We start from the raw sequence: 26,818 nt of genomic DNA on the forward strand, positions 1-26,818 counted from the left end.
GGGATCTTCTTAGATAAACTCCCTCTCATAATTAATATTAAGGTAAAGTCTGAAATACCTCATTACCCTTTGCTTTGTAATTAGGTCGCACACACGCACATGCATGCAAATATGAAGTATACAATAATTAAACATACAAAATAATAAGGCAAATGCACCAAAATTTAGAAAAATGATCCCAAAATAATACCCTACTTTTTAGAAAATGTTCTAAATTTTTTTTTAGGATTTTCTAAAAATTTTAAAGATTTTTAAGGAATTTTTTCAATTTTATTTATTTTTGAAAATTTTATTTTTTTGGGCTCCTTGAGTAAAAAAAAAAAAAAACACTTAACTAATTTTTCCTAATTTTTTGGTGATTTTTATGCAATTTGTCTTAATTTATTTGGATTTTTGGGGAATTAAAAATGAATTTTTAACATTTGTTCTTTTAAAAAAGAAAAAGCGATTAAGGAGCTTGTTAGCCCTAGTGGCTAAGGGTTCTCATTCCAGCTAGTTTTGATGACAACAACTTATTATTAGTTCTTAAAGTATGCTAACATTTTTTCTTAAGCTCAGTTCAGATATACAGGAAAACTCCATGGCAAGCATAAGGGTCAAACATGTATCGAACAGGCAAAGAGTGAATGACCATCAACAAAGTCCAACATACGACACATCTGGAACTCAACCACTCAAGCAAAACACTTATGATTTTTACATTACATATATGTGTTGGGTTGTGCGTATAAGATTGATATTGTAACTCCTGTGCATATGATATGTTCAAGAGTATCTTGCAAGAGACGAGCAAATCATACATGCATATAGTTCATAATAGGTTAGAACATGATTCTGAGTTCACACATGCATGTCGAGTTACTTAAACTACATAAGATGTCAAAATGGCTTTCAAATGTATTTTATCAAACCAAGACAGCTTAAAATTGGTAAAAATTAATTCTAGACAAGATGGAACCTTTACTTGAACAAAAACCAATTTTTGAACGTATTCACATTCATATAAGTAAAGGGGTTCGTTGACGAATACAGGGGATTCATCGACGAAGGAATGAAGGGATTTCATCGACGTACAAAAAAAAAATCATCAACAAAAATATACCAAGACCACCTAAAATTTCAGAACAAGTTCGTCGACGAATACAGGGGATTCGGCGATGAAGATACAGTGGTGGTTCTTCGACCTACACTAGGGACTCGTCAAAGAAAAGAAACCGAGATCTACCTAAATTCAGCATAGAAGGTTCGTCGATGAAGGCATGCATCTGACTCGTCGACGAAGGCAAGAATTCGTCGACGAATGTCGGGTTGTTGACAACATTTAATGCGTATTAATGACTAGTTTTCAAATTGTCTTATGTCCTTTAATGCTCAACGACTCTCCAACACATTGCTCGTCCCTTTGCCCTTTAATATGAGTCTTGTGCATTCATTTCAAACTAGTTGAGTACTTGGTGGTTAAGCACATTGAATGAGCATTCTTTTCTAGGGTTTTCATTCTTGCTCATACTCTGTTGCTCTCTTGCTCTTTACTTTTGTCTTACATACCATTCATAAAGAAAGTAATGTGAGGTTTTGATTTGTAATATCAGCTCAAAAAGGAGCAATTGAAGTTGTATCTCATTGTTTTAAATTCATTGTGTTAAAAGGTTCTTTGTGAGCCTTTATAAGGTGATTCTTGGTGAGCACCTTGTTGTAGCTCTTGGTGAGCTGTTGGATTGTAAAGGCTTCTCCGCTGGTGAAGGAGGATTGCTTAGTGGATTTGGGGAATCCTTGAGTTGGTCTTAAGGCATGGACGTAGGCTTGGTGCCGAACCACGTTAATATCGTCATGTTGAGCTTTTCTTCTCCTTCCTCTTTCACTTTGTTTGCTTGTTATTATTTGACTTACATATTAGTTGAGATATAATACTCTTGCATCTTGCCAAGCTATTTTTGTGATTGTAGAAAAAGTTTTATATCCACGAAAGACGTCTATTCACCCCCTCTAGACGCACACTCGGGCTAGCAGAGCTAAATTGGGTCAAACCGGTGGATTTGGTTCAAAGGAGAGAAAAAGGTGGGAAATGATCTGGGATTGCCATATGTCACCCATCTAGGGTGACACGTGGCCACTAACAGCTAAAGTTTTTCTTCCTTTTTTTTTTTGGAACTTAGAAAAACAACATGTGACAAGGTGACATCATCATGATGTTAACCCTCACGTGGCACTATACTACTGAGTAATAAATAGGGATTGTTGATGTGGTGGTGATCCAAATGTCCACATTTCCATATGAGATATGGAAGGGAAGAAAACCAAACATCTCACACTTTAAGGTCTTTGGATGCAAATGTTTTATATTAAACGATAGAGACAATTTAGCAAAATTTGACTCAAAATCCGATGAAAGAATCTTTCTAGGGTATGTAATGAACAACAAATCTTATAGAGTGTTTAATAAAAGAACTCAAACTGTTCAGAATCAACACATGTTGTTTTTTATGAAACTAACCCATATACACCCAAAACAGCAGTTGACCTGGATGATCAAGAGACTACTATGAGAGTTGAAAGGGAACTTGAGCAACTTAAGATAAATGATGAACAAAATGAAAATTCCAAAGAAATAAAAAATGATCATCAAGAATCATCAACTCAAGAAGAGTCTATGAAACCGGAAGAAGAAAATATGGAACTCCCTAAAGCTTGGAAATTTGTTAAGAATCACCCAACTGATCTCTTTATTGGTAGTCCATCCCATGGAGTTAGTACTAGATCCAACTTGAGGAGTGGATGTAATCGTATAGCTTTCGTGTTCCAATTAGAACCTAAGAACTTTGAGGAAGCTGAAAATGATGAAAATTGGATATTAGCCATGCAAAAGGAATGACCAATTCGAAAGGAACAAAGTATGAGACTTAGTTCCTAAACCTAAAAACGCTACAATAAGGCACAAAATGGGTGTTTAGGAATAAGAAAGATGAAGATGGTAACATTGTAAGAAACAAAGCTAGATTGGTCATGCAAGGGTATAACCCACAAGAGGGTATTGACTATGATGAAACTTATTCCCTTGTAGCAAGACTTGAAGCCATTAGGATGCTGCTTGCCTTTGCCTGCTATAAAAACTTCAAGTTATTCCAAATGGATGTAAAGAGTGCTTTTCTAAATGGGTATATCAATGAAGAAGTTTATATTAAATAACCACCGAGTTTTGAGAGTCATACACACACTGAATATGTATTTAAACTCTCAAAAGCTCTTTATGGACTTAGGCAAGCACCAAGAGCTTGGTATGAAAGATTAAGCAAGTTTCTCTTGGAAGATGGCTTCTCAAAAGGAAAATTTGACACTACCTTGTTCTTGAAACATAAGGAAAATGATATGCTAGTCATACAGATTTACGTAGATGATATCATTTTTGGTGCCACAAATGAGAATATGTGTAAAGAATTTGCCCAAATTATGCAGGAGACATTTGAGATGAGTATGATGGGTGAATTAACCTTCTTCTTTAGGTTGCAAATAAAAAAAATGAAGAATGGAATTTTTATTAATCAAGCCAATTACGTCAAGGACATGCTTAAGAAATTTGGTCTTGAAATGGGAAAATCTAAAGCAACCCCCATGAGCATAACAACGAAACTTGATAATGATGAAAAAAGGAAGAATGTTGACCAAAAACTATACCGAGGGATGATTGGTAGTTTGTTGTACCTCACTTCCAGCAGACCTGGTATTATGTTCAGCGTTTGTTTATATGCTAGATTCCAATCATGTCCCAAAGAGTCACATCTTAATTTCGTCAAGAGAATTTTTAGATACCTAGTAGGAACACATGACTTAGGACTCTTTAACCCTAAGAATGCCCCATTTGATCTCACCTACTATTCACATGCTGACTATGGAGGATGCAAAACCGATAGAAAAAGTACCAGTGGAACTGTCATTTTCTAGGACATTCACTTGTCTAATGGTTTTACAAGAAACAAACTTAAATTGCTCTTTCAACCACTAAGGCTGAATACATTACAGTCGGTAGTTGCTGCACTCAAGCTTTATATATAAAGCAACGACTTGAGGATTTTAGAGTTTTGATTAAGGGTACACCAATTCGTCGTGACAACACTAGTCAATATCTCAAAAAACCCATGTCTGCACTCTAGGACCAAACATATTGCGATACGACACCACTTTATTTGAGATCATGTTCAAAAGGGGGACGTTGAGTTAGTATTTGTAAATACAAAAAATTAACTACCTGATATTTTCATAAAACCCCTAAACGAAGAAAGGTTTAGAAAAATCAGGCATGCCTTGGGCATGTGCACTTCCAAGGACCTATCTTAGTTTTTGCCTTAAGGAATGCCCTTAGATTAACAAGTTGCAAACGGGCTCCTTAAACCCCTTTCATGGAGGAAACTCTTTCAAATAAGGACCTTATCAATACAAGAATAAAAGAAAAATAAATTTTCTCTTTGAAAGGATGAGTGAAAATCTCTCTAAGGAACATCAAGTTGCTTTTCATTGGCTCAAAACTCCCAAAATTCAAAACGCAGCAATTTTCACTGGCATCGTCAACGAACACAGGGGAATCGTTGATGATCAGTAAAGAGCACTTTGTCGATGAACACAGGGGATTCGTCGATGAGAAGTGAAGAGCACTTCGTCGATGAACACAGTGCATTCGTCGATGGATGGTTAAAAGCGCTTTGTCGATGAACACAGGGGATTCGTTGACGAACTCTGTTGAGGCTACTTAAAAATACTAGCATAACATAATGCTTCCCTCATGCCCTAACCCTAGCTCTCGCCTTCTTTCCCCCCTTTTTGTCCCTTTGATCTCCCCTCTTCTCACTCCATTCTCCTTACCACCCTCCCTCTCCACTTTACATCCTTCTCTAAGCCTCCACAACCCTCGCAGCCCCTCACCTTCCTTCACTCTCTGTCTCTCCACTCACGACTCACCAGTTCTCCTAGCCATCTGACTCCCTCTCACGCATTTCTCTCACCCTCTCTTCTTCTCATTCAAATGGCATCACTCTTGAAGAAACGAACCCTCACTTCCTCTCAACCTGACCTCGAGGAAGGCTCTTCTCAGCACCCTCCCACCGAGCAGGCATGGCAAGCCATAACCGAGGCTGACCAACATTTCATCTCCTCTGAAGCTACCTACAGTTACCAGTCCAACATCTCCAAGCGCCACATTGTCCATGGTAAGATTGTCCCTTTCTCTTTCCTTCAGACTCACTTCCCCACTTTGTTAGCCAAAATCAACGTTGTCGGATGGGAAGTTTTGTTCAATTCGGGAGAGCTCGTGTATGAGGAGCTCGTCCATGAATTTTATGCTAATTTTGTTCCATCCGCTCAAGGTTGTGCAACATACTCTACAGTTTGGGGGACCGTAATTCAATTATTCGACCTCACATTCTCTCAAGTCTTAGGTTGCCAATTTTATCAGGTACAAGGCCTTCCCATGGCATCTTGACCTACTAGATATGACTGGTTCGATTCCCACAAGGCCCTGGTGACCCCTATATTTCTCTAGTTGCCTGACCCAAATCAAAGGACCTTCTTATTGAATTTCGCGTCCTATACCACATGATCACATACAACTTCTCACCACAGACAGGTGGGCGCTACTGGGTGACTGTAGGTGATATTTTCTCCATGTACTGTCTGTGAAATGCTAAAAGAATTTACTTGCCAACAGTTGTTATTCAACATATGGAGGAAAGTCTGAAATGACAACAGGGATGTATTTCATACGACCGCCTACTCACAACCTTCTTCGATCACTTCGGCCTTATCCGCGCCGGGGTGCCTTGTATTAGACCTTTTTTGGATGATACATACACTGAGACCACTCTTCGTTGGATGCATTTTGAGAATGATGAGGATACCAATACCTAGGTAAAAGCCTATGAACAGGGTACGGCACCAGTGGACGAGGTGCAAGCTTCTATGGAGGAACATGAGGAGGCCGAGGAACCTTCAATTGATCCCTTCTTGGAACGCTTGGATGGCGTACAACTTGCCATGGCACAATCGGATCAACAAAATTGTGTCCGTTTTGACTCTCTAGATGCGGCCATGGCACTGTAAGCTAATCAAAATCGTGCTCGATTTGACTCCATTGACACTGCCTTAGCTGCCCTCCTTGCCAAACTGGATCACCCACAGAAGTAGCTTTCGGGTCAAAACCCCCTATTTTTGCTAATGGCAAAGGGGGAGATGTATATGCATGATGATGTAGGATGATGATGTATATGGATGATGGTCCTGTTTTTTTTTTTTTTTTTTTAAGATGCTCTTTTGTTAAAACATATTGTTGAATTTGCATCACTTTTGATGTCTTGATGCAAATTACCTTACACCTTTTATTTACTTTACTTTGGTACTCATGAATGGACTAATGCTGAACATGACTGTAATGGAATGCCTTATTGATACTTCTATTGAATTGCTTATGATTGAATTGTGAAATACTGAACTATTTGTGTTGAATGGTAATACTGAACTATTTGTGGACCCACTGAACTGCTTGCATTGAATATTAAATTGATTCAGGTTTAAAAATATGGAAAAATGTTTCATTTAGAGACGACATGCTGCCAAAATTTCTATTGGTTTTCCAAACATAAAAAGGCCCTAAAAGTACATACATTAAGGGGGAGAAAATGTTAAAACTTTTTTAAACATGTATGCATATTTTAAGGGGCAGTATTTTTAAGAAACAATTTTTTCAAAAGAGCACCAATGGTTTGCCGTCATCAAAAGGGGGGAGAATGTTAGATCTAGTGGCTAAAGGTTCTCATTCTAGCTTGTTTTGATGACAACGACCTATTAGTAGTTCGTAAAGTACGCTAACATTTTTCCTCAAGCTCAATTCAGATATACAGGAAAACTCCAAGGCAAGCATAAGGGTTAAGCATGTATCGAATAGGCAAAGAGTGAATGACCATCAACAAAGTCCAACATACGGCACAACCGGAACTTAACCACTAAAGCAAAACGCTTATGATTTCTACATTACATATATGTGTTGGGTTGTGCATATAAAATTGTTATTGTAACTCTTGTGCATATGGTATGTTCAAGAGTATCTTGCAAGAGACGAGCAACTCATACATGCATATAGTTCATAATAGGTTAGAACATGATTCCGAGTTCACACATGCATGTTAAGTCACTTAAACTGCATAAGATGTCAAAATGGCTTTCAAATGTATTTTATCAAACCAAGATAGCTTAAAATTGGTAAAAATTAATTCTTGACAAGAAGGAACCTTTAACTGAACGAAAACCAATTTTTGAACGTATTCACATTCATATAAGTAAAGGGGTTCGTCGACGAATATAGGGGATTCGTTGACGAAGGAATGAAGGGATTTCGTCAATGTACATAGGGAAATCGTCGAAAAAAAGATACCGAGACTACCTAAAATTTCAGAGCAGGTTCGTTGACCAATATAGGGGATTTGGCGACGAAGATACAGTGGTGGTTCTTCGACCTACACAAGGGACTCATCAATGAAAAGAAACCGAGACCTACCTAAATTTAGCACAGAAGGTTCGTCGATGAACGTAGGGTTTCGTTGATGAAGGCATGCATAAGACTCATCGATGAAGGCGTGAATTCATCGACAAATGTCGGGCTGCTGACAACATTTAATGCGTATTAACGGCTAGTTTTCAAATTGTCTTATGTCCTTTAATGCCCAATGACTCTCCAACGCATTGCTCATCCAGTTGCCCTTTAATATGAGTCTTGTGCATTCATTTCAAACTAGTTGAGTACTTGGTGGTTAAGCACATTGAATGAGCATTCATTTCTAGGGTTTCATTCTTGCTCACACTCTGTTGCTCTCTTGCTCTTTACTTTTGTCTTACATACCATTCATAAAGAAAGTAATGTGAGGTTTTGATTTGTAATATCAGCTCAAAAAGGAGCAATTGAAGTTGTATCTCATTGTTTTAAATTCATCGTGTTAAAGGGTTCTTTGTGAGCCTTTCTAAGGTGATTCTTGGTAAGCACCTTGTTGTAGCTCTTGGTGAGCTGTTGGATTGTAAAGGCTTCTCCGCTGGTGAAGGAGGATTGCTTAGTGGATTTGGGGAATCCTTGCGTTGGTCTTAAGGCATGGACGTAGGCTTGGTGCCGAACCACGTTAATATCGTCGTGTTGAGCTTTTCTTCTCCTTCCTCTTTCACTTTGTTTGCTTGTTATTATTTGACTTACATATTAGTTGAGATATAATACTCTTGCATCTTGCCAAGCTATTTTTGTGATTGTAGAAAAAGTTTTATATCCACGAAAGACGTCTATTCACCCCCTCTAGACGCACACTCGGGCTAGCAGAGCTAAATTGGGTCAAACCGGTGGATTTGGTTCAAAGGAGAGAAAAAGGTGGGAAATGATCTGGGATTGCCATATGTCACCCATCTAGGGTGACACGTGGCCACTAACAGCTAGAGTTTTTCTTCCTTTTTTTTTTTTGGAACTTAGAGAAACAACATGTGACAAGGTGACATCATCATGATGTTAACCCTCATGTGGCACTATACTACTGAGTAATAAATAGGGATTGTTGATGTGGTGGTGATCCAAATGTCCACAGACACACAAAACGGATGGTCTGGATCACGCCACGTCCTTAGGTAATGTCACCCATTGAACAAGGCTTAGATTGTGTTGCGTGTCACCACTGGTTGGTGACATGTGCACCACTACAAATTTTTTTTTTAAATTTAAATACATATATATTTTATTTTATTTTTTCTATTATTTCATTTGTTCCTTTATTCTTTCTTATTCTATCCCATTCTCTCTTTCGCAATCTATCTTCTTCTTTTCTACTTGCCCATTGTACCATTGCATCAGCAACTACCTAGGCTACTGCCGCTACCTTAGACGGCCTCTGCCACCTCCGGTGGAGCTCTCAGGCAAAGCTACCACTCTATCTCCCTTTCTCTATCTCATATCTCTCAATCTCACTCGATCTCTTTTTGACCTCCTTCTTTCTCTATTCTTTTACTCAATCTCTCTCTCTCTCTCTCTCTCTCTCTCTCTCTCTCTCTCTCTCTCTCTCTCTCCTCTCTCTCTCTCTCTCTCTATTCTCTAAATCTCCCTAACTACCACTTTGATTTTCTCACTTCGCTCTAACCTCGATTTCTTAGATCTCCCAATCTTCATCTGATCTTTGAATCTCTAATCTCTCTCTTCGAATCTCTAATCTCTCTCTTCGAATCTCTTTTGTTGGTTCAAATGAAAGCACAAGAATAAAGACCCTTGTGCTCTCTGTCCACCCGGGCTTGGATCTAGGTATATTTCTTTTTATGCCCTACTCTCCTTCTTTCTCGATCACTCACAATCTCTTTGATTTCTTTTCCTTATCTCATTTTCTTTGATTTTAGTTGAATTTTTGGTGTTTTCTCGTGTGCCAAATAGGGATGACAATTCGAGTTGGACTAGGGTTTGGGCTAGTAAAACCAAGGTTAGGGTCAAGTTAACCTAATTTTAGGTTTGGGTTTGGGTTTGGGTTTGAGATTAGGTTTGGGCTAAAATTAAATTGGCCTATGGGTCTCGAGCAAGTTGGGCCAAGGAGTTTGATGGACGATTACCTACCAGCTCTATAGGAAAAGACGTAGCGATTGGACGTCTAGACAAACCTACTAGCTAAGGTATATGATCAATACTAATGGGCATCAACACATAATTTTAGTGATTGAGAGGGAATTGGTAGGCATCAAAGCACAATTGCCAATGACAAAGAATCCAATACTAGCAGCACGCAATTGCTAGCAATTGGGAAAAATACAATGTTAATTACTTTGAGGAAAAATAAAATGTACTTGGAGGAGTTGGATTTTCGGTTGAGATGAAACCTACACAGATTTTTGGTGACGTCAAATTAGCAACGTCTGAACTTGATGTTACCAAAAAAAAAAAAAAACTTTTAGCAACGTCAAGCCGCACCAAAACTCTAGTTATGGTGATTTCTCTGCCGCCTAGCATTTTTCCTTTCCCAAAACCAAATCCCTAATCCCTAACCTTCCAACTCGAGCAGTTCACCATCCTCATCGCAGCGTGCGGCAGTTTCCTCCCAACCCGAGCAGTTCCAAACTTGTAGCAGCTCGTTATTGCCGAACCAGGCGGGAGTCGAGTTGCCGAACGAGGCTGAGGTCGCACTCCTCCTCGCGGCAACTCTCAAAATGTACTCTCTCTCTCTCTCTCTCTCTCTCTTAATCAATCTCATTCGTTCTTAGTTGTGGCCATTCATAAAGAAGAGGTTTCTCCACAATTTTTGAACAGATCTGCCCATTTATGTATATGATAGAAAGAATAAAAATATTTTTGACGTTTGCTTTTTTAGAAATTTGTTCCCAGGAAATTGTTAATTTATTAAGATTAGTTTTAAAATCCTAAATGATTTGGCAATTAATCTTAAAAATATCAGCATCTATTTTTTCATCAGTTCGTTGTAGCAGAACTGGCAGTGATGCTTATGATTTGTGGTGGTGACAAATCTCATGCTTTCTACAAATTGACAATGCTCTATTTTTGGAGATAGCTTTACTTATGAAACCAATAGGCGTATGCTCCTGCATAAGAATAACTCCAATTCCACAACATCAAGCATTGACTTCAATAAAAAATTCTGCTGTCAATTCTGTTAGAGGGCACACAGAAGCTGAAAACATGACTTGTTTCAATTTTTCAAAGGCATTTTAAGCTTCTTCTAACTATTGAATTCCGTGATATTTTAGCATCAGTAATCTGAAAATATTTCTCAAAACACATCGCAGAAAACTCATAAAATGAGACCCAACATTGTTTCTGAGGAAAGCTCAGATCTCTACTTTGTCTTTCTTCTATTGATTTTCATTTGTTAAGTTTTTGCCATTCTATTTGCTGCTCAATGTTGGGAAGCTGGGGATTATTTCACATAACTTCACCTACGTTACTATTGCACAGGTGAATAGTGAGTGAATGATTGTGCTAAATTATTCCAGGTAAATTCTTAGGGAAGTGGGGGGTCACAATGGACCGCTTAAGTCGTACTTTCCTTGACAGAATTTTCCTTAGACACGTAGTTAGTACAATATATCACTACAACTATACCCGATAATGGCTAGCTATTGAATAGATGAAAGGAAGAATACTAAAATTTAACGAGGTTCGACTAATTGTGCTTACATCCTCGGACACTACAAACTAATATTTTTCTATTGCAGAAATATTACAAAGAGAGAGAAGAGAGAATGTGCCTAAGAAAGAAGTAGACAATTCTGGGATGATTTTACAAATGGAAGTAGTAGGTTTATATAGGGTAGAGAATGACACTATTACAACAACCCATTTACTATTACGCCAATCCTTCACCCACCATTGAAGACTAGCCCACCATTGAAGACTTCCATGACAACCTCAAGTTCAACAGTGGTGAGCTTCTAGAAATTAACCTCTATTAAATAAATCTACACCTTGGCGAAATTCCATATCTTAAAATCTCTCATGGATTCCATAGTGCCTTCAAACGTGCTTATAGCGCCAATCTTTCAATTTTCAACAATGTTGATCAAATTCACACAATGTTGAAATTTGATTGTAGTCACTACTTTTGTCATCATATCAGCAGAATTCTTAGTGATTCGAATATTTTGAATTACCACTCCACTTTCTTCCAAAATTTCTTTTACAAAGTGATATCGAACGTTGATGTGCTTTGTCCTTGAGTGGTAGACTTTGTTCCTTACTAGATGGATAGCACTTTGGCTATCACAATACACCTTGATGTGTTTCTGTCGAATTCCCAATTCTTTCATGAATCTTTGAAGGCAAACTGCCTCCTTCACAACCACTGTGACTACCAACTAACCGGAGCTTTTGCAAGAATAAATACATAGCTAGTAATTGACCGACGCTTATTTAAATCACCAGCGTAGTCAATTTCACAGTATTCAACAATACTATGACCATCTTGCTTATCTGGCTCAAATATCAGTCCAACATCTACGATATACATAATGTATTGTAGAATCCATTTCACAGCTTGCCAATGTTCCTTTCCAGGATTATGCATATACTTGCTCAGAACTCCAATAGCTTGTGAATGTCAGGCCTTGTACACACCAAGACATACATCAAGCTACCAAAAGCACTTAAATACAATACTTTTGACATGTATTTTTGTTCTGCTTTAGTTTTTGGAGATATAGATGCATTCAACTTGAAATGAGGAGCAAGCGTAGTACTAACATGTTTTGACTTCTAATTCATGCCAAAACTTTTTAGTAATTTCCTCAAATATTGTTTTTGAGTCAAGCAAAGCCTTCCCAATTTCCATCGAGAATCTTCTTTGCTTCGCTTAGATCCTTCATCTCAAACTCTTTGTTCAACTGATCCTTCAGTTTGTTAATTTGTGTCTGACTCTTGGAGGCTATCATTATATCATGAACATGGAGAAGAAAATATATGTAAGATCTATCTTGTAACTTGCAAAAATACACATAGTGATCATATTTGCTTCTTTTGTACTTTTGCCCCATCATAAACTTATCAAATCATTTGTACCATTGCCTTAAGGATTGTTTTAATCCATACAACGATTTTTCAAGTTTAGACACCATATTTTCTTTTCCAGCAACTTTGAAACCTCTTGGCTGAGTCATGTAGATTTCCTCTTCCAAGTGCCCATGTAAAAATGCAGTTTTTACATTCAGTTGAACTAGTTTCATATCCAGTTTTGCTACCAAAGCCAATAAGATTCCAATGGAGGAATGCTTTACTACTGGAGAAAATACCTTATTATAATCAATTCCCTACATCTGTGCGTAACCTTTAGCCACCAACCTTACTTTGTGAGCAGGTATATGCATGATCCTGGAAAGGAACATTGGCAAGCTATGAAATGGATTCTACGATACATTCAGTATACCGTAGATGTTGGACTGATATTTGAGCAGGATAAACAAGATGGTCATAGTATTGTTGGATACTGTGATTCTAACTACGTTGGTGATTTAGATAAGCGTTGGTAAACTACTAGCTATGTATTTATTCTTGCAAAAATTTTGGTTAATTGGAGGTCTACTCTACAGTCAATAGTTTCTTTGTTCACTACAGAGGCAGAGTATATGGCAGTCACAGAGGCTGTGAAGGAGACAATTTGGCTTCAAGGATTGATGATAGAATTGAGAATTGGACAGATGCACATCAAGGTGCATTGTGATAGCTAAAGTGCTATCCATTTACTAAAGAACTAAGTCTACCATTCAAGGACAAAACACATCGACGTTCGATATCACTTTGTAAGAGAAATTCTGGAAGAAGGTGGAGTAATAATCCAGAAGATTCGAACCACTGAAAATCCTGCTGATATGATGACAAAAGTAGTGACTGCGGTCAAGTTTCAATATTATTTGAACTTGATCAACATTGTTGAAAATTGAAAGATTGGCGCTACAAGCGCGTTTGAAGACACTATGGAATCCATAAGAGATTTTAAGAGATGAAATTTCGCTAAGGTAGAGATTTTTTGAATAGTGACTCATTTCCAGAAGCTCACTATTGTTAAACTTGAGGTTGTCATGGAAGTCTTCAATCGTGGGTTAGTCTTCAATGGTGGGTGAAGGGTTGGTGTAATAGTAAATGAGTTGTTGTAATAGTGCTATTCTCTACCTTAATATAAACCCACCACTTCCATTTGTAAAACCATTTCAGAATTGCATATTTCTCTTTTAGGCACATTCTTTCTTCTCTCTCTTTATAATATTTCTGTAATAGAGAAATATTAGTTGGTAGTGTCCAAGGACGTAAGCACAATTAGCCGAACCTTGTTAAATTATGGTGTTCTTCCGTTTATCTATTCAATAGCTAGCTATTTTTGAGTATAGTTGTAGTGAAATATTGTGCTAATTACGTGTCTAAGGAAAATTCTGTTTAAGAAAGTGGGACTTAAGTGGTCTATTGTGACCCCCCACTTCCCTGGAAATTTACCTGGAATAATTAAGCACAATCATTCACTCTCTATCTTCCCTGGGAATTTACCTGGAATAATTCAATACAATCATTCACTTTTTATTCATTTGTGCAATAGTAAACTAGGTGAAGTTAGGTGGAATAATCCTGAGCTTCACAACAATTTTGGTATCAAAGTCAAGGTTATTCTTAGTATGCTCTGTGGTTGCAGCTTAGTCCGATCTTCGACATTAGAAAAGTTTCCCTTGGGCTATTGACATTCTGCATCGGTAGCTATTGAATAGCATTTATGGCAGAGATGGTAGACGACACAAAGATATCCACATCAAGGTGGCAGATAGCGCAAAAACATCCACATCGAGCTCGTCTATTCTGGGAAGAACTACTGTGATAAATGCTAGATTTGCAGTGGAGATTTTTGACGGCACCGATAATTTTGGTATGTGGTAAAGTAAGGTTCTAGACGCTCTCTTTCAGCAAGGTCTAGACATTGCCATTAAAGAAGAGAAACCAGAAGATATTGCGAAGAAAGAATGGGGGATCATCAATCGGTTAGCATGTGATACAATTCGATTGTGTCTTTCAAGAGAGCAGAAGTGTGCATTCTGTAAGGAAACTTCTGCAAATAAGTTGTGGAAGGCACTGGAGGATAAGTTTTTGAAGAAAAGCTGTCAGAACAAACTCCATATAAAGAAGAGACTATTTCGCTTCACTTATGTCCCGGGTACCACTATGAATGATCATACCACCAACTTTAATAGGTCGATTATTGATCTAGTTAATTTGGAAGAAACTTTTAAATATGAAGACTTGACTTTAATGTTGTTAGGATCCTTTCCTAAGGAGTTTGAGTTTTTTGAAACTGCTCTACTCCATGAAAAGGATAAAGTGGCTCTTAGCGAGGTTTGTGCTGCTTTGTACATCTATGAATTGGGGAAGAAGGATAAGCTTGAAAGTACAAATGGAGCCAACGAGGCTCTAGTAGTTAGAGGCCATTCACAAAGTCAAAATAAAAGAAAGAAAGAGAAATCCAAGTCAAGGTCCAGACTAAACAAAGATGAATGGCCTTTTGTCGGGAAAAAGGGCACTGGAAGAAAGACTGTCCGAATCTAAAGAATGAAGGAAAACTTGTGGAGGCTCAGATCTTTCACTTGCTGTTACCCCGTCAACTAGTTCTTCCTGTATATGACTACTAGATTCTGGATGTAGCCATCATATGTGTCCCAATCGGGATTAATTTTTTTATTTTAAAGAACTAGAAAATGAAGTCATTTACACAGCAAATGATATCCCTCTTACCACACATGAGATTGTTTTAGTCCGCTTGAGGAATCAAGATGGATCAATCAAAATATTGACAGATGTTAGATATGTACCAAGTTTGATGAAGAGTCTTATTTTTGTGGGAACCTTATAATCAAAGGGGTTCAAAGTAACAGCAGAAAACGGAGTCATGAAGATCATCTCTGGTGCACTCGTGGTAATCAAGGGAATTCGGAAGAACAATAACTTGTATCACTATCAAGGTCGTACTTATTGGGACGGCATCAACAGTTTCTATTGATGATAAGGAAATAGAAGCAACCAGGTTATGACATATACACTTGGGGCATGCAGGTGAAAAAATTCATGAGACTTTTTACAAATCAAGGATTATTAAAGGTAGCAAAGACCTGCAAGTTAGATTTCTGTAAACATTGCATCAAAGGGAAGCAGAGTGAAATTTGATACTGCAATCCATGATACCAAGGGTATTTTGGATTATGCTCACTCTGATGTGTGGGGACCTTCCAAGACAACTCCATTGGGAGGAAAACACTACTATGTGACCTTTGTTGATGATTTTTCCCGAAGAGTATGGATGTATACTATGAAAACTAAGGATGAAGTGTTGGGAGTCTTCCTCAAATGGAAAAATATGGTGGAAACTCAAACAAGCAGAATGATCAAGCGTCCCCGTACAGATATAGGTGGAGAGTATAGAAGTGATCCATTTCTTAGAGTTTGCGAAAAAGAATGTATTATACGACACTTCACAGTGAGGAATACACCACAACAGAATGGAGTGACAGAACGTATGAACTGAACGTTGTTGGAGAAGGTTCGGTGTATGTTGTCCAATGCTGGGTTGGGCGGAGAATTTTGGGCTGAAGCTGTAACATATGCCTGCCACCTCATCAATCGCCTACCATCTACTGCTATTGGTGGTAAAACACCATTGGAGAAATGGTTGGAAAGCCTGCTACATATTATGATTCCTTACATGTATTTGGTTCCACTGCTTACTATCATGTCAAGGAATCAAAGCTGGATCCGAGGGCTAAGAAAGCAATCTTTATGGGGATCACCTTTGGAGTGAAGAAACAAAGAAGATAATCTTTAGTAGGGATGTTACCTTTAATGAATCTACCTTTTTAAAAAAGGTGACAACAGAAAGTGTTGAGCAGACAGATTGTGCTCCAAGACAAGTGGAGTTTGATAGAAGAATTGTTTTCCTAGCAAACAAAGAGACAAAAGACTCCCCTATGGTAGAAGAAGAGTCGCTTGGAGAAGAGGTTTCAACCCAAGAACCTCCACAGCAACATGAATCTATTGCATTGAGTAAGCCAAAGAGAGAAGTAGGCAACTCTGGGATGGTTTTACAAATGGAAGTGGTGGGTTTATATAGGGTAGAGAATAGCACTATTACAATAACACATTTACTATTACACCAACCCTTCACCCACCATTGAAGACTAGCCCACCATTGAAGTCTTCCATAGCAATCTCAAGTTCAACAATGATGAGCTTCTGGAAATGAGCCACTATTCAACCCTCAACAATAACAATGAGGAAGGTAAGTCCTAATTTTTACCTTTTTAGAAACGGTTTGTATTTGCCTATGGTTCGTGTAGATATTCTCGAGTCATTTGTGATTGCATATGGACTTTCGTGTTCAGGTTTTAATGTCTTGTTTAATGGTTTATTGTTTAGTGATTGCATGTTGCAGTGCAAGTGACATGGGCCAACGAATTTGTAGTATTCGTAGGAAACTCCGTGGTCTTTATTTTGATGCGAATTTGTTGTTTCTAGTTTCTTGATATGGAAATTGGCGATGTTAAAGGAAATGTGCGTGTGATAGGAAGGATTTTCTTTTTAATTTTATTTTTAGAAGGGCTTAGTATGTTTGTAGAAAGTTGAGAATCTTGAGACTAGGAATCTAGGATATGGTTTATTGATTAATGTTTATCAAAGTATTCTAAATGCTTTTCAGGTGACAATTTGATAATGATATATAGAAATTGTTTCTGGGTTTTGCGTAATTCCCTTATGAGGAAATAAACTGATAGATATATTGTCAATATGTGTGTTTTCGGGTATTTGGTGTTTTCAATAGTAGTGGAATGGAAACTGCAAACTGTCTGTCCGACCACACAGTTTCTGAGGAACAATTATCGAGTAGGTGCTTCCTTAAACTGCTTTGTTGGATGTTGTTTTGGTTACTTGTTGTAATGAGGTGGAGTGGTTAGGTTTAAAGAGCTTGCTCTTTTTAAAAAGTTATTGTACAAGGCAACTGGCTCAATTTGATTAATGTGGCATGGCTCTTCTACCTTTTCATATCTTGCTCTTCTACCTTTTCATTTCAAGATAAGATGTTCATCACCAATCATTAACTTCAGAAATCTACTGTGTGTCATTTTGAACAAGCTGTGAGCAAGTTCTACTAATATCAGCATTCCATTTCTTAAACGTTTTATAATCTCATTTCCTTTGATTTTGGCTTTGGTTTGATTCTTTTTATGACACAGACAGGATTGCCCACTAGGTTGGGGCAATGGTGGGAAGGCATTCTGTTCCTTACATCTGCGGTAGTGATTGTTTGTGTCCTTATCAGTATTTTTCTTTTCTGTTGGGTCCTCTTTGTTAACAACTTTTAGGTTACGCAGTAAGAGAAGGCAGACCTTCCACAGCATCCACAATAAGCATCGTACTAATTCAATTGTTTCATCAAACTATTCTTGTACCTTAATTTTTTATTATTTTCAACAAATCAAAATTTTAAAAATGTATACATACGTGCGTGTGTGTGTGTGTGTGAATCCATAGCTGGTTGTTTATTAAAAATATAAAACTAATGTTTTGCTAGTGGGCTATTATAGAAAAAAAAAAATTCAAGACATTTTTTTTTACTATATAATTAAACACATTATTATTATTATTATAATATTTTTTCTAGTTATAGATTTAGGATTGATTATAAAATTAAAACTGGTTATAAATTTAGAAGGTTTGTCTTTCAAAAAACGATAAAATAAAATTAAAATATTTTTTTTACACGTTTCTTTACTTCAATTGTGTGCAAAAGAGTCAATTGGAATATTATTCAATAATTTTTATTTAATCAATAATTTTAAATAATTGTAAAAAAGCCTAAATCAGCCAAAGCCACCCTGTTATTGGTAGTAAAATGATAAAGATATAAAAAAGGGGATAACAACCGACTCCGAAAAAAACAGCCAAACTCATCTACTGCTGGGACATAACACTTAGTGGTAGTAGCTGTTTTTGTATCAAAAGGGGGTTATGGGCGAGATTGTGTTTGGTCAAAACTGAAAGGTTGCTAATTCAGAGAACCCAAGGCTAGCATACAGGCATATAAATCCAGTAGTTTTTTGGCTCTTTGTTGTTTTAGATATTTATTGAATCTTGTGTGTGATTCTTGTTATTATTGTTTTAGATATTTGTTGTTGAATCTTGTGTGCGACTCTTGTTGTTATTATTTTAAAACATAAAGCTATTTAATTGTTGTTGTGGTTTTAAATATTTGTGAATCTTGGGATGGTCAATTAAATTTGATAAGATATTGAAGAAACCTACTAGATATCATTGAATAACAATATGAAAGGATTATGACCTTATATTGCTCTTGTATGAAATAACATTAGATGAAGTTGAACTAGGAAAGCTATTCCTTGGGATTTCTTCTGAAAAATTAAATAATGTATCATTTTCTTTCCTTAACATTCTTTTTTTGGCTTGCAAGAAGCCCGTCTATCTGCAATTAATTCTTCCCTATGGCATGGAGACTCGGGGAATATCCATTATGGCCGAAGAAGTAGAAATTAGCCCACAACCCGACGACTGCTCAAACTCCTAAAAATTCACCGCCTTTGTTAGGTCCCTATCCTTTAACCTTGTATAATTGAATTACTTATCAATGATTTTCCCTTGAACTTTGTATTAGTGAGAGTAGTGATTAGTTGTACACAAAACCTACACACACTTAATATAATGAATTGGCCAACCTTGTATTTTTAAATAATTTTTTTCATTGAATCACACGAATCTTAATGATGTCCAATAATGTCCAATTGTATATAAAGCATGAGAATTATCTTTGCTTATTGTTGGATTTAGAAATGAGTTTCTGTATTCACTATTAAATGGTTTGGCTAGTATTTTAGGTATAGCATAACGACTCAAACATAATAATGACTGATCATCTAGATAAAACGTGGATGAATATACATAGATAATCTTCATCAATTTTGTGTTAAGTCTAATGAGAGTAGTAGAAAGACATCGTATCAAATTCATAACATTTGTGTTTTTTTTTTTGTATGGAAAATTTAGGTTTACTAAAGAATTTCGTGTGGGACTTATATCGATGCTTAAGTATGCAATAGCAAAAGGATTTGTTGATTATGATGATCACTTAAAATGTCCTTATAAAGGATGATGCGATAAAAAAATGAATGGAATGTCGAGTTATCGTTGAGCATTGTGTTGTATGGGGCGTGCTTAAAAATTATGATGTTTGGATTGAACACGGAGAGAGGATGGTGACTAGAGGACCATCATGTACGTATGGAAAGACACAAACATCTACTGCTGGTGGTAATGATATTCGAAATATGTTAAAAGAAATTTTATCTATATGTTATGAGGAAGATCATAACTAAGGAGAAGAAATAGTAGGGATTCCAGAGGACCTATATGGAGCTGCTGCTGCATTTATTGAATATGTGAAGGATGTCGAAAATGATCTGTGGCTCGAAACAAGTATTTTATAATAATGTCATTTATTATGACGACACTCCACGTGAAATCATTCTATGGGTAGAGTGATGTGTCTTTCATAGAGCTATTGAAGGTTTTTAAAAAAGTAATGCCAGTAGAGGCAAAATGCCTAGAAAACTTCTCACAATGTAAGAAAATCGTTGCATGTATTGGATGTAGTATGGAGAAGATCAATGTTTGTCCAACTGATTGCATGTTATTTTGGGATGAGCATAAAGACAAAAAGCAGCAGTGCAACAAGTGTGGGGCGTCAAGGTGGAAACACAGAAACACAAAAATTGCTAAAAATGATGAGCAAATAGGAGAGAATATGGGTTGGGTGTGACCTAGTAAGGTGTTGCTGTTAGCCTTGGTGTACTCCCAAAAGAGAGGGGGGCGGGGGGGAGTGAATTGGAGATTAAAAATTTCCTCCTAGGTTCAACTAATCCAGTAGGCAGTATTTCACAAACTTAGGGTCTTTCTATGTATTCACAATCCCAATCAAATATTTAAACGATAAACATAAACATAGAGATGCAGAAAGTAAATTGTGGAAAATAAAATGTACACCAGATATGTTATCGGGATTCGGCCAACTGTGCCTACGTCCCCGCCTTGGCTATACCAGTCCAAGGATTCCACTATGACTCACTTAAACGGGTGGAGCGGCACCTAATAGAACTCATCTTACCAGGGTGGCGCACCTAACTTTCCTAACCGGGTCTAAGCCAGTCTGGGACTATTCAATAGGGCTAGTCTTCCTTTTCAGGCTCACGCCTGGAATACAAACGATATGAAAATTTACGTACAAACAGATGCTTCTTGCACAAGCAGATATGTACCGATTCAGCACAAATTAATCAATGCACATCAATATGTATGAACTATAAGTTCTGTGCAATGTGTTCAACTACACTCTAACACATGTCAATATGCAATAACGACAAAGAGTGTACAATTAATCTATCTTTAAAACCAAGTGTCAATATTGATCAATCATAGCAAGGGTTTCAAAGATTTGCAACAAGAGTGTTCAAAATATCTCACAAATAATTTTCTAAAAAATATAGCTCAAGAGATATTTGAAAAATTTGCTTCAGAAAAATATATTTGCACAATAAAAACACAAGCCAAGTGAGTCTTGCAATGGTGATGCAAAGACTCACTAGCTACAAGGTTTTTCCACACAAAGAATATTAGTTAAACAGGGGGAAAAACCTTAGTTAAAACTCTCCAATAAAATCAACAATCAATATATATTCAATGAGAGTTTTGAGTAAGAATAGCTAATCAAGATCACACCCTGACACTCTTTGGAAACAACGTTTATCAAGGGAATCACAAAGAAAGAGTGTATTTGATATATGAAATATGAGCACTCAAATTTTCAGAGGATTTTTAAGATAATCTAGGTGCTAATGCCATGTTAATTTTGCAAATGATCTGTATATATAGGCATAGGCAAAATTATGACCGTTAGGGAATCAATGAGTATTATTAGATTTGTTTTAAAACCAATTAAGAAAATTAACTCAGTTTACTTAATTTTAACCCAAGTAAAAATTAATTTAACTCGAGAGATTTAGGTGGTTGAACTTTAGTTCGGTCGCTCGAATAGACTAAGTTCAAAAATCCTTTTTTAATGGTTCAGGTGCCCGAGTTCAAGTTCGGTTGGCTGAACAAAAGTCAGAATGTTTCTGTCCGCGGTTCAGGTGCCCAAAGCTAAGTTTGGTCGCTCGAGGCCTTTTTGAATGCGAAGGTTTGGGCGTCGGGGTTGGTGAAAAGTGCTTTGACACTTGTTCGGTCGCCCGAAGTCAAGTCAAACTGCTGACTTTCCAGTAGTTTAGGCGCCTGAGGAGTTTTGAACTCCTGGGGTTCAGTCACCCGACCTCTCACAGTTTTGGCTATTAAGTCCAATTTTAATTTCAACTAATTCTCCTAATATTATAAGTGATTATGGGGACTATTTTATGCATTTGTTTAGGGACCTAAGGTCTTTCTAAAGTTTATGAGGATACCGAAAAAATCCGGTGTCGGTCGATTGAAGGGTGATCCCTAAGGCCAATCTACGGTCTTGAACTTATAATCCTACATGTATGATATGCATTAATATTATAGACCTTTTCCTATATTTACTATTACAGACCCGAATAGAACTAATATTAATTACAACAAAAGAGGTCTTCAGGATTTTTAGACTTTGAGTCTTTATGTGCCATTAGTTGATCTACTAATTATATACCTATGCACAAACTCGAAAGTCATCAAATATCAAGAGTATTTGTCATTATCAAAACCGGATATGACCTATAAGATCAACAGTTGCGCTACTTTCCTTTGATTTTGAGGCTACAACGTTTATTCATGTCGAGTAAGATTCCTAAAAGCATGACATGACATGCAAAAGGATGGGCAAGGGAAGGGGTTTTACGCCATCTAATTGATGGGGAAAGTTGGGTGCAATTTGAACAAAGGTTTCCTATCGTTGCAGCTGATGTTAGGATTGTGAGGTTAGCAATAGAAAGTGATGGTTTTGAATCTTATTCAAGTCATGACACAATGTATAGTATATGGCTTATCATGACAATTCAATATAACTTGCCCCCTTGAATGTGCATGAATCCACCTTACATGATGTTGACATTGTTGATTCCTGATCCTAAAGGCTTGGGAAATGATATTGACGTGTACATGTGATCTTTAGTGAAGGAACTTCAACTATTGTGGGAAGAAGGAGTTTAACTTATGATTATACTAGTAGGCAGAATTTCTTCCTAAAGGCAGCTTTGATGTGGACGATTGATGACTTTCCTGCATATGGTATTCTTTCTAGTTGGAGTACCAAGGGCCAACTTGCTTGTCTTGTTTGTAACTTTGGAACACACTCTAAGTATGGCAAGAAGCATTGTTATATTGGACATTGAAGATTTCTTTCAATTGAGCATAGATGGGGGAGAAATAAAAGTAGTTTTGATGGGACATAAGAGTTTGGTTCAGCATCACTACCCCTTAGAGGAATTTACATTGCTTTGTCATTGGATGGTCATAACTTTGAGTTTGGGAAGCGAGGGAAAAAACGTAGTTATGACAATCATCATCCAAGGTCTACTTTCAGTTGCCATATTGGAGGCACAATCTTCTTCGTTATAATTTGGATGTGATGCATATTGAGAAGAATGTGTGTGACAACTTATTTGACATGATATTGAATTTAGATGGGAAGTCAAAGGATAATATTAACTCTTGATATAATTTGGTAGAGATGAATATACGCCATTCTCTTCATCCAATCAACAAGGGCACAAATAGAACTATTATGTGTGCTGGCCAATATTATTTTTCAAAAAAAAAAAGAAAAAAAAGAGAGGGTGCGGTTCTTGAAGATGTTAAAGGAGTTAAGGGTCCCGGATGGATACTTGTCAAATATATCTAGATGTGTGAATCTCACAGAAGGGAGAATATATGGCTTGAAGAGTCATGATTTCCATGTAATAATGCAACAATGTCTCCTTATATGTGTGAGAAATACACTTCCAAAGGAAGTTGCTCATGCACTATGGGATTTGAGTCAATTCTTTCGAGAGATCTGTAATAAAGTCTCAAAGGTGAGTGGATGCTGTACAAGGAAAAATAATTGTGACTCTATGTGAGTTGGAGATGATCTTTCCTCTTTCATTCTTCATAACTATGGTGCACCTATGTGTGCATTTGGTTTATGAAGTGAAGTTAGGAGGTCTTGTTCAATATTGATGGATGTGCTTGATTGAAAGGTAAGGAATTTGGTTTTTAGATTAATACTATTTTCTTTTATGTAGCCAAGTTGCTCGTTCACTCATATATGTTACTAAATTACTTTTTCCCGTATCATATAGGTTACATTATTGTTACAAGAAATTGGTAAGGAAAAGGGCATATCCAAAAGGTTCTATTACAGAGGAATATTTAGTTGATGAATGCATGACTTTTTGTTCCATGTATCTCTTTGGAGTGGATACTCGATTCAATCGAGTTGGGATTCTTGTCCAGAAAAGGAAAGTCTTTTGGGGTTGAAAAAGTAGAAATCTTAGATCAAAAGTCTCTTACACAAGTCCATCACTATATTATTACAAATACTTGAATGTTATGCCATATGTCAAGGAATAAAGAAAACGTTGAATTTTTATTTCAAGTGGTTGAGATATGCATATTAATATCCTTTTAATACTATTTTTTATTTTATTTTATCAAATTTATAGTGAACGTTATTTGCACCTTAAATAGAGATACTCGAAACGACCTTGAGAGTTGGAGAAGGCGTATCACGTTGAACTTCAAAATTGGTTACGTAACCATGTACTTGATTCTTATTTGGAGGGGACTAGTAGCTAGTTTTCTACAATTATTCAAACGCTTGGAATGCAACCTTCATCAACTATTACATTTTTATCTGGGTATTTGATCAATGGATATAGGTTTCGGACAAAATCACTTGATAAAGGAAAAAGCATATCAGAATAACGGGCTAGTTGTGGTTGCAGATACACCTTCATATGCAAGTGCGAGGGATAGAAATGGGGTAAGAGAGGATCTCCAGTATTATGGGAGAATTAAGCAAATCATTTAGATTAAGTATGTAGAGGAGTTGAGTTTTGTAGTATTTCGTTGTCATTAGGTAGAGTCACGGGTTGGCGTTAAGAAAGAGAATTATAGATGTATTTTGGTTAGTTTTAACAAGGCATGTCATATAGGAGAGAAAGGTGAGGACGAGCCGTTTGTTCTTGCTAACCAAGTCCAATAAGTGTTTTATTCTCCCGATGATTTAAAACTTGGATGACATATAGTGCATTGCTTAAGGTTTTGTGATTTATATGATGTTAGGGTTGATCAATCCAAAGAGGGTGGAGTTTATCGAGATGGTGTACCTGTGTTCTCCATATTTGCAAGGGAGATCATCTCCATCAATAAGGAAAATATTGATTGGGTTAGAGAAGATAGGAATGCAAAAGTGTTTGATATTCCTAATGAGGTCACACATTTGAGTCATGTGGTGGAAGAGGAATTCATAAATGACCTATTTGATGAAGAGGACGAAGAGGAAGCAAATGATTGTGAAGATTTTGATGAGAGTGAGGAGTAAAGCTTTATATTCTGTTATACAAGTGATGTAATTCAGTTGCCATATTGTTTCTCCTTGATTCTTAGTTTAATGTTGCTATCATGTTGTTACAATTGAATTGAGTTGATATAGAGTATGGTTTCATTAATGTAATGCAACTAACTTTTGTTATTCACGTGTTTGTTGATTGATTGATGTATTTCTTTATTCCTTTTTGTTAAAAAAATTAGTTTCTTTTTATGGTTGTTTCCATGCGTAGAATTTTCTATTTATTTTGTTGGCTGTTTGAATCTTTATTTTTTTAGATGGCTTGATGGCTTAGAAGTCGAAGAGAGTCCATTGGGGAGGTTGGGGGTACAGCTGATGTAGCAACCATGGATGCCTGCGTAACGCCTAATATTGGTTCTAATAGTACTATGTTCCACAACATCTAATATTGGTTCTAATAGTATTATGTGCACACCACCATGCTCCAAGAAAGGATAAAGAGGCCTCACGATTCTGGCTAAAGTTGCACAAAGGAGGGAAGAAGATACAGTTGAAATAGAAGTGGATGAATATGGGCACCAGTTAAAAAATGGAGTCAACAAATGATATCTTGGATTGGAGTTGTTCTAGATGACTCCAATGTGCCAATTTATTTAAATAATTGGAAGAGACTGCCTGTTTCCATCAAGGATAGAGTTGTTGCTCAAGTGAGGGCGAGTACTAGCTTAGCTTATCATCAAATCCACATTATTATGTATGATTTATTTATTTTATAGTAGAGTAAGTACAGATTCCTAGGCATCACCGTTGATTGGGTTGGTACGGGAAGCAGGGTCACAACTTTGCTTCTTCCGTTGTTGCATCAAAAGAACATTTTTTGATGCATACAAATCGAATTGAGAGAGAGTTGTGATTATGTACTTGGGGGCTTGTTCGACAGGATTTAGAAAAAAAATATGATCAATCATAGTTGCTAGAGTTTGAGGTAACAATCTATTTAATGTTGAGCATTGAATATAGTTTTGAAAAATTTAATATTTTGAAATTCACTAATCTTAGTGAGTACTTTCATATGAAGTCACTCAAAATGACCAAAATTAAAGCATTGAATACAATGCCCCATCATTTAGGGCGCGAGGTGTACTTCCACCACATGCATGAGAAGGTTGAATCATAGTAATATTTTATGAATTACTTAAATTTTTTGTATCATTTGATCTTTACTCCAACCTTTTTTGCAACACAAACTATGGAGAGAACAAGAAGGTTGATCCCCTCCAAGGCGAGATGAGATGTTTGAAGTAGGACACAAATCGTGAGGGACAAGTACCTAACCTCAAAGTTAGGGAGAAGATTGTAATTAAAATGTATTTACACATTCACGCACAATATACGATGTCAGCTTTTTTACAATCATTTGTATTTATGTTTTAGGCACAAATAAAGGAGTTAGAGAGCCAAATTATATCTTGGCACAAGTACCAGAGCAATCTGGTGTGAACCCAAAAAAGGTTTTCCAAACTGAAGACATTCATTCTTCTGTGAGTTCATTTGCTTAATCAAGAGATGTGTATATAGCAATGAGGTATTAGAAGAGATGGAGCAACGCACGGAGCAGCGCATGGAGCAACAACACATGTAACAACAGCGAGATATGATGCTTTCAATGATGCGCTCTGGTGTCGTGCCTCCCTATGGAACAAGTGCTGCTAATATTTCATTTTGTTTGATTT

General features: G+C 36.8%; 1 long non-coding RNA gene across 1 annotated transcript in view; it reads left to right on the plus strand.

Annotated features, from left to right (window-relative positions):
- The first annotated feature begins 9,887 nt into the window (after nt 1-9,887).
- LOC131162337 (uncharacterized) overlaps nt 9,888-26,818 on the plus strand; it is a 17,182-nt gene continuing 251 nt past the window's right edge. Inside the window, exons 1-3 of the long non-coding RNA XR_009138748.1 lie at nt 9,888-10,196; nt 25,403-26,426; nt 26,520-26,818. The exon at nt 26,520-26,818 is cut by the window's right edge and continues 251 nt beyond it. This is a non-coding gene — a long non-coding RNA (uncharacterized LOC131162337). The remainder of the gene's footprint in view (nt 10,197-25,402; nt 26,427-26,519) is intronic.

The sequence above is a fragment of the Malania oleifera genome, chromosome 8 (genome assembly GCF_029873635.1).
Source record: "Malania oleifera isolate guangnan ecotype guangnan chromosome 8, ASM2987363v1, whole genome shotgun sequence".
Taxonomy (NCBI): Eukaryota; Viridiplantae; Streptophyta; class Magnoliopsida; order Santalales; family Ximeniaceae; genus Malania; species Malania oleifera.